This window comes from Nannospalax galili, unplaced genomic scaffold (genome assembly GCF_000622305.1).
Source record: "Nannospalax galili isolate Female #2095 unplaced genomic scaffold, S.galili_v1.0 scaffold1028, whole genome shotgun sequence".
Taxonomy (NCBI): Eukaryota; Metazoa; Chordata; class Mammalia; order Rodentia; family Spalacidae; genus Nannospalax; species Nannospalax galili.
Genome location: NW_008357999.1, coordinates 33,962 through 46,094, shown reverse-complemented (window position 1 = coordinate 46,094; position 12,133 = coordinate 33,962).

Sequence of the window (12,133 nt, the reverse complement as noted above, 5' to 3'; positions counted from 1 at the left end):
CCTCAAAACCCAAGCAGAAACCACAGGATTCCGAAGTCCTGAGAGGTGGACCTGGGTTCTCTCACCATCCCAAGGTGTCTGGTGACAAAATGGCTTCAAACTTCACAGGGAATTGATTTTGGATTCTTTCCAAGAGAAATACGTCTCTTCATTAAGGTGCAGATGCTTAAGGTTTGCTTGTCAAAGTTGTTTCTTAAATGGATCTTGCATAGATGATAGATAGATGATAGAGTTAGATAGATAGATAGATAGATAGATAGATAGATAGATAGATAGATAGATAGATAGAATCAATTTTGTAAGATGAACCAGGTTAGGCTATAAACTGGCATAAGCCAATTTTCATGCACGCCTATTAGATTCTTTTTGGTAGCCATTGACAGCCACCAGTAGCTGGAGGGGCTATAGAATTTGCTACACTGGGCAGCCCTGGTAGTCCTTAAAAAAGTAAAGCACATCTCAGTTTAAACTTCAGCCACCTACAGCAATTTATTAGCAAACAGACACCTGACTGCACAACTTGTGGGTAATCTTCACAAAAGCCCAGCTACCTGTCTACTTGGTGCCCAGACCAACCCCTCAAGACCACTCATCCCACACAAACACACTGGTATTCAGGAGGCAGGGGGAACTCAAGTCTCAAACAGCACCTCCTGTTGGGGAGCTGGGGTTCAGATTTGCTACCCGAGCCATTCATCTTGAATATGGATATCTCCAGTAGTGAGAATCCAAGGCTTATATCCATTGTGTTAAATAACAAGTCTCACTGCCACCAGAAGAGCTCATTTGGAGCCTTCTTTAAGCTCATTAGCAAATCTTCTGGTCTTGCTCAGAGTTCAGAGGAACAGCATTGAAGGAGCTGGTGGGCAGCAGCTCAGAAGAGTGAGCTTTCTGCTTAAGCTTTTTGGTAGTATGGACCCCTGCTCAGACCCACTAGCTGTACCAGAATACAGCTCACACCAACCAGCAAATGTACACCATTAGCCCTCTGGGCTGCATGATTTGGAAAGCAAATTGCACCCCTAGAGCAGGAAGGTTGAGTCCCTGCTGAAAACAGGCGTGTGAAAAGGAGACGGATCAATTTAAAGATCCGATGGCCCACAAGTGATCACATGCATCAATTCTGGGTTGCAAAAATTTTCAGACAATTAATATCTGACCCACTTGGCATTAGCCAAGCTCTAAAGCACAGCAGCCCTCTTTGGGCAGAGGTGAAGACAGACTTCTCAGTCTGCCTTGGGAAGCTCTGTTGCAAGTCTCTGATTAGTGGCTTCCAGATTATTCCAAAGTAATTGCACTTCAGTGTCTGTTAATTGAGAAAATAATATTGTCATGGATTCGACATCACTTTCAATTTGCCTTTTATGGGTCACCGTGGCATCAGAGGCATTTGAGAACAAGAACAGGAGGTTAGATTCAAAAGGAAGGCAGGGCTGAGGATGTGGTTCGGGAATAGAACATGTACTTAGTGTACACAAGACCCCGGTACACTAGTACCAAACAAGCACCCAAAACCAACAAGCAAGCAAGTAAAAATATAGAGCAAGGGGCTAGAAAGATGGCTCAGCAGTTAGGGGAGCTTGCTGTGCAAGTATGAGAACCAGAGTTCCAGCATCTGGGGTGGTGGGGGACAGACAGGAGGATCCTCTCTTCCAGCCTAGCCAGAAACATGTACGTGTAAGCTCTAGGTCCAAGAAGATACCATACCTCAAGGGAGTGAGGCAGAGGTGATAGAGGACAGCCAACAATCTGCTCTGCTCTCTGTACCCATTAACCCCACATACAGGTACACATAGACCACTCCTCCCTTCCTCTCTCTCTCTCTCTCTCTCTCTGTCTCTCGCTCGCTCTCAGACACACACACACACACACACACACACACACACACACACACACGGGGGACATCGCAGACAGGGGGCTTTCCAGGAAGATCCAAGTCTGCTGAAGACCTACAGAGCATCTCTCTATAAATCAGTCTAATCCAGGGCTGGAGAGATGACCCAGAGGTTGACAGCACTGGCTGCTCTTGCAGAGGACCTGGGTTTGAATCCCAGCACCCACATGGCAGCTAACAACCATTCCTAACTCCAGTTTCAGGGGATCAGATGCCCTCTTCTCACCTCCATGGGTATTGCACAACACGGGTGCACCTCCCTAACTCATACACATAAAATAATAAATAAAATATTTTTTAAAAATCAGTCTAATCCAATCCAGTTTCCCTCAGTGCTAGAGCCGATGGCTTTCTTCAGCAAAATCCCAGAAAAAATAAAAAGGAAAAAAGGAAAAAAAAAAACAGGGTCATGCCACTTGCAGACTGTGTTTCTTAAGTGCTGGGACATCTTCCTGAGCTGAGATCTAAACAACTCAGACCTACTAGGAGAAACTAATGTGCCTTGCCCAACTGTAACCCAAAAATGATTTATTCTTCCTGGACTTTTGAAGAGCCATGAGCTAGCGCAGGGCACCCTGGGAAAAAGGGTGGAGCCTAGTGTGGGGAGAGATTGGAACGAAAGCATTTGGCGCCATTCAGGGAATCAGAAAACAGCCAGCAGGCGACTCAGCCTGCCCTGGACCCCATGGGGTGCCAGGGGACCTCTCGAGGACCCTGTGGACCCCTCATGGAACTCTGTGGGATGAGTGGGCATTCAGGGACAGGAGATGAGGCAGACTGTGGGCAACAGCCATGCGGAACGCACAGAGCTGGGTGCCGGGTATCAGCTATTTGTTTTTTTGTAAGTCTCTCCCCTCCCCCCCCACAAAGGTATAAGCTATGCAAAATTCAGATAAAGATGTGTTATGTCGTTTGTCTACCCACACCAGGAGCAAGGGACTCTAAGAGAACTCCGGCGACACCGACTCACACGCACACGTAGGTGTAGGGTGGCTAAGAGAGCTAGGTCAGAAACAAACGTGTCAATGTCAGAACTGAGTAACAATAAAATCACACACTACGTCACTTTCATGACAGTAACTCGCCAAGCATGGCTGATTTCCCTTTGTGTACATGACTGTTATCTGTTGCAGATTATTTTATTCTGTTATGGTTTTTTTGGTTTTTTGTTCATTGATTTTTTTTTAAATTAGGCCCAGCTGACTTGAAACTCACTATGTAGGCCAGGCTGGGCTCTGTCTCGCAGAGATCCACATGCCTCTGCCTCCTGAGTGCTGGGATTAAAGGTCTGACCCACCACACGGAAAAAGATTCAGAACCCTGGGTAAATCATATGACTACTGGGAGCCATGTACCTTGGCTCAATGAGATGTCCAGAAGAGATGCCTAGAAAGGGCTGGAGTAGCACGGGGAGGAGAGAGCACTTGAACGTTTGTGTGAACTCACTGTGGAAAAGCAGAACACGATCTCCCTGGCTGGGAATCAACTTGCCAGAGCATCAAATGGGACTTGTTCAGTATCAGGGTCCTTCCCAGAAACCAGATATTTATGTTCTGTCCCATTGGAAAAGAGGTATCTTTTTTTTGCACAGCCATTGCAGGAAAGTAGCAACAAGGACCCTCGCTCTTTCTAGATCCTTCTAAATGAAAGCAAGCAAATTGAGAGAGTCTGTGAAAGAGTTTAATGGAACACTCTGAGTTTTCTGGAAGCTCTACAGAAATAGAGCTGGGTAGGAAACAGCCTGTAGTCTAAGTCTTTGTACCTCATAATTGGTTTCCAACCATTCAATAATTCCGTAAGTGTCATGTGTTCCATACATGACACATGTGGGGTGTCTCGTAGCAATCAGAGGGGGCAGGTACAAGGGGCCACTGCTTCTGTGAAAAGTCTGCAAGTGATGGGAAGCATCAGCCTATTCCCCTCTGACTCAGGAGGACCAACTACAGACCAGACAAGAAGGTAAGAGGCAGCAATTCCACCATGCTGGGACACCAGTACCTGCAGGTGCCTTCCCTGGGTGCTGCTGACCTTTGGGGCTGGATTGTTCTATGCGGTGAGAGGGCTCCCTGTGCACTGTGGGCTCTTCAGCCTGCCAGCCTCTACCCTCCTGTGCCAGCAGCTTCCCCGACCCCAAACGGGATGATTAATAATGTCTCCAGACACCAGAGAACATCCCCTGTCATTTACCATTGTACTCATTCATTCATAAAATGAATATTCAGTGAGTGTCTATAATATGTTGGGCACTGTTCTAACCACTGGTGGATCAGTGATAGATGGGTCCCTGTGTGTTGGTTAATATGGTTTGTGAACTTGACAAGGTCTAGACTCACCTAGGAGGCAAGCCTCAGGGCATGCCTATGAGGAATTATTTAGAGTAGGTTAACTGAGGTGGAAAGTAGGCAGAACTATTCCTTGGCCTGGAGTCCTAGAATACATGAAAGGGAATGAGTAGCTACATTCATCTCTCTCTGCTCCCTGTCTGTCTGCCACATGTCTCTCCACCATGATGGACTGCACCCCAGAACCGTGAGCAAAAATAAACCCTTCCTCCCTTAAATTGCTTTTGTCAAGGGTATTTATCACGGTGGCAGAAACTTGGTTTCTGACCATTGGCAATTCCTTAAGTGTCATGTGTTCCACAGATGATGCATGTGGGGTGCCTCACAGCAATTAGAGGGGGCAGGTATAAGGGCCCACCGCTTCTGTGGAAAGCCTGCAAGTGATGGGACCCATCAGTCTAATGAAGATGGCCATGTTGTGGGGCTGATGTTCCCACAGGAGCACTGGTGTAATAGCTGAGCAAACCAATAAGCAAGGTAGTTACGGAGTCTCTCTCTCATCAAGGACTGATGATTTTCATGTATGTAATTATCAGTGATGAAAATAAACTTCAATTACTTAATTCTCACTATCAAAGTTAATTTGAATCCACCTATAATCAAAAGATTTTTTTTTTCTTTGTGGGAAAGGTAAACAGACCCAAGGTATATGAGGACATAGACATACTCTAGAACGTGGCAAATAAATTTTGTTTTTTTTTCCAGTTGCCAAAACAGCATCTGCTCTTTGTAAGCGATAACACATTTTGATTTAGGGTAATTACATATTGAGCAGACACTATGCACTAGGCATTGATCTTGCTATGGAGATGAAACAAGAGTGAACCAGATCTGTCTTGTCCACATAGGGCCTATAATCCAGTGAGGAAGTCAGAAAATAGGGATGGGGCTGGGGCTCAGTAGTCTAGTGCTCACCTACCACGAATGTAGCCTGGGTTCAATCCCTAGCATTACATAAACAGAATGCGATGGTGTATGTTTGTAATCCCAGCCCTCATGAGGAACAGGTAGGAGGATCAAGAGTTCAGGGTCACCCTCAGCTACATAGTGAGTTTAAGGCCAGCCTGGGCTACATGAGATCCTGTATGTGGAAAATAGAAGACAGAAAATAAGATTAATAAGTATCATGATCTTCAAAGATAAAAACTGACCTCTTCAGGAAGGGGGAGAGCCTAAGAGCTTGTGGGAACCAAAATGCTTTAAGGGAAGTCAGCTGTCCCCACTGAGAGGTGCCACTTGGATGAAGTGCAGAACAGCTGTGTCAGGCACTGGCAGAGCATTGTCCCTGGAAGGAAGAGCTCATGCAAAGGCCTCACACCAGGCAGGATAGTCAGAGGGAAATCCAGAGAGCTGTTGTCTGCCTCCTCCTGTGCTGTCCTCTCAGAGTTCCAGATGCTGGGTGGCTTAGAATAACAGAAGTCTGTTGTCTCAGAGTCTCGGAGGCTGGGAAGTCAAGGATCCAGGCACTAGCCTTTGGTGAGGACTTCCTTGCGGCATTAGCCCATGTCAGAAGGCAGAAGGACAAAGAAGACAGAGGAAACCGACCTCAACCTTTTATCACAGCATTAATCCCGCACAGGAGGGTGACACCCTTGCTGGCTCCCAAAGGGCCCATCTTCCACTACCAGCACAATGTGTGGAGATATTAGTTAAGGAGATCAGGCACAACCCTGTGTCCATATCCCAACCTTGCCTTACCTTCATCAAATCTTTCATGACTATGAAAGAACCTGTTAGTCCACATGCTCTGCTGTAACCAATGACCACGGTGTGGGTGGTTTACAAAGAACACAAATGTACTTCACACAGCTCTGGAGGGTGAGAAGTCCAAGGTCAAGGCACTGGCAGGTTACCTTGGAATTTTAAGAGAACAGTCATCAAAACAGGACAGGTAGTGAAAGGACAGGTCATTGTTAAGATGCTGGACTTGAGTCAGATGAGACCATGATGGTCTTACATAGAGAGGCAGAGTCTGACTCAGGGGCCGACGTGAACACTGATGGGGGTTGTGCTGGATAGCTTTAGTGTCAACTTGACACACCTGGGTTGAGGGAGCCTCAATTGGGGAATTTCCTCTATTGGACTGGCCTGTGGCCATGTCTGAGGGGCATCTTCTTGATGAGTGATGTGGGAGGGCCCAGCCCACTGTGGGTGGTGTCACCCCTGGGCAGGTGGGCCTGTGTTGCATAAGAAAGCAGGCTGAGCAGGGGCCAGGGGAGCAAGCCAGTAGGCAGTGTTCCTCCATGGCCTGTGCTCCAGCTCCTGCCTCCAGGTTCCTGCCCTGAGTTCCTACCTTGGGCTCCTGGATGAACTGTAACCTGGGATATGTAAGCTAAATAAACCCTTTCCTCCCCAAGTTGGTAGTGGTCAGAGTATTTTATCACAGCAGTGAAGAACAAACTAAGACAGGGATAGAGGGCTAGTGCCCCAGAGTCCAGAGGAGCTGGCAGGGGTGAGCCCTGGCTCTTTCTTTAACCTCTATTGCTCTTCAATTACTCTGTGTGTGTGTGTGTGTGTGTGTGTGTACAGTACACATGTGGGGGGGTATGTGTGCACATGTGTGTGTGCATGCTTCTGGAGGTCAGAGGACAACCTCATGTGTCATTTCTCCAGAACTATCCTTTTTGTTTCTTGAGATAGGCTTTCTCACTAGGACCTAGGGCTCACCAATCAAGCTAGGCTGACTAACCAGCTAGTCCCAAGGATCTGCCTGCCTCTGCCTTCCTATCCTAGCACTTGGAATTACAGCCACACATCCTGGGGATCTGAACTCAGTTCCTCATGCTTGCATGGCAAGCACTTTAATACATGAGCCATTTCCCCAACCTCTTGAAGGACCCTTCCTAACACAAGTCCAAAGATCGGCAATCCCCAATCTCTTGTCCCTGATCATGATACATTCATCTTTGTATCTTAAACCCAATTCTCTTGGACTCACATAACTGCCTGCTGAACCGCACCCCTGAGCCATCTTACCTGACTCATGGAACTCTCCCAAGGCTGTTCCTTTAGCTAACAGACAGTTCACCTCCTGCTCCTCCCCTCCCACCCTCTCTCTATGTCAGTGAATCCTACTGATGCTACCTTCACAATGAGAACAAGCTCATTTGGAAAGGAGAAACTCCCAGAATTCCATCTTCCAGTAACGGCTGGCATAACGCACCCTGCATGAACTCACTGTATCTCTCCTCACTGAAGGAAATGGGCTTGGGGTGGGGAGGGGGGCACAGCAGCACCCTCATCACTTGCTGGGATTTGTGCACATGCTATTGACTTTATGCTAGGGCTTTGGTATTCCATCAGATTCCCACACCTCTTCCTGTCTTATAATTTCAGTGGTGGTGGGCACAGGAGAATGGGAGCTGTTCTATGGATCCAACACACCACTGGGGGCTGGGGACTCTGTCCTAGCAGCCACAGCTCATGTGCCCAGGTCCCATCCGAGACACAAGGCCTTCAACAGGGGATATGGGCTCCCCCTTGGTGCCTTTGGAAAGCCATTTCATACTCTGGTAAGCCTGCCCTTCTACCATGTGAGGACACTGTTCCTCCTTCCTGAGGAAGCAGCCCTCTGCACTCTACAATGGAAATAGAACCTGGGCCCTCACTCGATGAGCTAATCAGCCAGCACTTTGACCTTGAACTTCCCACCTTCCAGAGCTTTGAAAAGCACATTTGTGTTCTTCATAAACCACCCACTCCATGCCCATCAGTTATGCCAACACACATGGACTAGACTGGTTCCTTCACAGTCACAAAAGGTGTGATGAGGGTAGCCAAGGCTGTGGTATGGATGCAGAAGGCTGTGCATGTCTACAGACATTGCCAAATGGCTTCTCTTGTCCAAGGTTGCCCCCACTGAGAATTACTGGTCTAGCCCAGTTGAATTGCAGAAAGCACAATCTGGAAAAGATTTGACCATAGTTGCTTATTCCAGGGGACATGGGCCTGCCTGTTGTAGGATGGCGCGTGGCACCCTCTCCAGTCTCTGATGATAGTTGTTGGTACTCCTTGAGTTTTAGCATTGATGGATTTTTTTTTCCCCCAGAGCCCCAGGAGATCCCATTGCTACCTCTCAGTGCCTGAATTAGGGAGAACTGCTGCTTTTAAAAGTCACAGGAACTTGTGCCTGCAAACTCCTCAGATGGAGGGAAGATTTAAAAACATTAACAAGCAGTTGGGAAGCCCTTTAAGCTAATTCAAATGGTGCCGGGAGAATTAGCAGTTTGCTGTAAGGATTTAGTGATCAAAGGCAGTCAGCCTCCACTGGCATTTATCTTTCCCTGAGCAGCTTCCTTGGCCTTTTGATGTCCCCCTGCCACCAGATGGGCAGGGTGAAAGAGAAGCTCCTTCTCTTATGGTGAGAACCTCCCAATGCAGAGAGCATAGGTCTCAGAGAACACAGCAAAGCAAGGATGCGGACTTCCTGTTTGCTTTGCTTTGCTCACAGGATGAGAGAGCCAGGAGGGATGTTAAGAAAGACTTGCTCTGGGCCGGCCGGGATATGGCTCTGGCTGTAAAATGCTTGCCACACAAGCAGGAGAGGACCTCAGTTCTTATTCTCAGCACCCACATAAAAAAGCCAAGTATGGCAACCTGTGTGTGCAACCCCATCACTGGGGGAGTGGGAAGAGGAGGCTCCCTGGAACTCACTGGCCAGTCAGCCTAGCTGAATTGATGACCTCCAGGTTCGGTAAGAAACCCTGTCTCAAAAGATATAGTGGGAAAAATAGGCCTCTGTTTTCCCTACCCACATGCCTATACCCACATGAACACCAACACACACACACACACACACACACACACACAAACACACACACACACACACACACACACACATACACACACACACACACACACACACACATACACATACACACACACACACACACACACACAGAATGCATGGGCCCTTATATTCAGGGACCCTAGGTCCCTCTTTTATCTCTGCCATTTTGGAAGACAATTTGATTTCCAGTATTCACCTGGTCAGACTATTTCAAGATTCCAGTAAATAAACAACAGGGCAACCTGGGATGGAATAGGGACAGCCACCTGCCCAGTGATGGGAAGAAACAGAAGAGCTTATCAAAATGCGGGTCTTCGTTGTTATGTTAATGAGGGCTGATATTTGGTGGGTACTCTTATTTCTATGAGCTGGAGGCTTCCCAGCTCCCCTCCCTAAAAAAGGGCAAAAAAGTGGCAGTCAGTAACAGTTCCATGAAATACTTTTCACCACTAAATGACAGGATGGGGGTTTTCCTCCACTGAGAGGTATAGGCAGGCCCTCTGTCTATCAGAGCTCCTCGTGGCTCAGCTGAAGTCCAGCGCTGTGCGTCTATTATCTCTGGAATGCTCATAAGTGTTCTATGGGGTCAAGGATGTTCCTGCTTTATAAATATGAGGGAAGCCACAATAAGCTTCACTAATGTTTCCAAGGTCACCCACTGGTGAGGGATACAATGAGATTATAACCCAAGTCTGTGGACTCAGAAACCTCTGCTCAATGCAGGCCCCTCTATCCTTTGCTGATAGAGTCAGTCCTGGGCTGTGAGTTCTTGGAGGTAAAACACCAACCGAATTCACCTTTATAGATCCCAGCTCTGAGCACAGGGCCTGTCGCAGAAGGAGCTGATGGGGACCGAGGGATGAAGGAAGAGAAGGAGAAGTTGAAGACCAGGAGAGAGGGTGAGATAGAGGCCCAAAGAGAGGGCTAGAGAGAAGGGAGGGAGGGAGGGTAGAAGGGAGGGAGAGAAAAGAGCAGGAGCTGGTCTGTTTAATATTTCTGATTAACTCCTCAAATGAAAGAGGAAATCTCCTTCACACCATCACGCTTCCTGGTTAATTTATGAGTGTGTACATGGCACCACAGAGCTCTCTGCTACCAAATCTTCTTTGAAAACTGCTTGAGATAGACTAGAAATAGATGGTGTAGTTCACTGAGCTCATTGGAAAGCGTTTAACTTGAGTTCCAAAGTTTAAAGGAGACTCCGGTGCAGCTGGTACGTTCCTCTGTACCCAGTGGGGCTCTTGTCACCTCTAGGGTTGAAGGACAGATAGGAGCATCCACTGGAATCAGAGAGGGAATTGTGTGGCTGCAGCTGCCTGCCGTCTGGTTGTTGCCCCAAAGGACACATTTACCCCAATCCCTCTTCTCTGGTCTTTCAGCCCCCTGCTGGGGTCCCACAATGGTCAATCCAACAGCAAGCCACAAGGCAAGAGCTGCACTGATGTAAAAATATCAATCTTCCAAGGAATGACTGGATCAGATCTGAAGGGACCCTAAGAGTTAGAAGAGGGAGACTCAGGACACCTGCCAAGAGGCACAGCAGGGGGCTCCAAAGAGGAAGAGAGCTGACCAATCAGAGCAACGGCAGCCATAAGGACCCCACGATTAAGGTCTCTTTGTTGGGCTTATGTCTTAAACCAGTCACACCAAATCTGGGTCTTTGGAACAGACACCACAATGCTTCTAGGGAATTCATTCCAACATTTCTCACCAGCTGGGACTCAGATAGGGCAAAGCCCCAGTCCTTGCCAGCCATAGATGGTGCCCTTAAGGCTTAGACATATGGACTAGTGAGATGCCCTTTCCCCAAGGCCAACGTCTAACACCTTTTCTACTTTGTGAACGTTCCATGATGCTGGCACGTCCTCCCAGCAGACTCATCCCCTTAGCACGTGAGAATTTTCCAAACTATTTTGACAGATGAAATTGCAGATAATTAGCTTGGCTCTGCCAACTTGAAATTACTGAGCATGATTATTGTAGCTGTGTACTTGAGTCTCTGAAAGATAATCTAAAATTGAGAAACAGGGCAGTGTTATCCTCATCTTACCCTTCCAACATGTCCTTACAAGTATAGGAGAAAACTTTGAGTTGGTCATAAATAGCCATGATAAAGGCAGGGGAAGAGTGTTTCTCAATTAAAGCTACACAGTCTGGATCGGTTCACGGTAGTGAAGGTGCTGTTGTCTAAATGCCTTGACACTAACATCAGCCGGTAAAAGTCAAGTCTTAGAATCCAGTGCTAGAATCCAGCCACTGCTCAGGACACAATCCCCGCAAAGCCCTTCCCCCTCACAGGCACCAACAGGCTGAGACTCTGTGAGTCAGTCCCTAGCTGACAGACTTCTTACTGCCAGGGTTTCTCACCTGGAGAAGTACTTTCCCATCAAAGGGGGTGTTGGCCACACATCCTGCTCTCCACCCGCTTCCCTGCCTGGGAATCAGAGACCCTGCCTTCAGGCTTGTGCTCCGAAACCTCCACATCCTCAGAAAGGTAGGTAAAGAGACCCCACTTCCACCACAGGAGCTCTGATTCCTCTCTTCGGATCTCCTACCATACTGTCTGTCTCTGGTACTGGTGCCTGAACGCTCCTCCGAGTCCGCACTGTGCTGTTGTCTATCTGTCTGTCCGTAGTATTAATAACTCTTCTGATAAGCTCCTTACTCCCCAACAGTTCATCTCTGTGTGCTCTTGAACCACCTTCTGAGACCTTTCACAACCATTGTTGTAGGTAGATTCCATTTTCTCTGCTCTGTGAATTCTTTTTGGCTCAGAACAAGATTGGTGTGTAACGAATAAAGCTGAGTTTCTGGAAAGTTCTTGTCTCTGTCTCTGCTCCCCTGTGCTCTCCTTTGGTGATTTCCACAACGTGGAGCTTTGAAAGCTTCCTTCTCTTTCTCTGACACCTATAGTCAACACACCTGTTAAAATCGAAACAGATTGATGGCTGTCATGGGTTCATATCACCTTGTTCTATGTCTGTTCCCCTTTTCCTTTGATGTTAGTATTCTTCACATCAAAATGGAGTTGATTTTCCCTCTCTGTGTCAGCCTGGGTTGCTATAACAAAATATACAGATTGGGAAGTTTAAACAACAGATTGTTCTT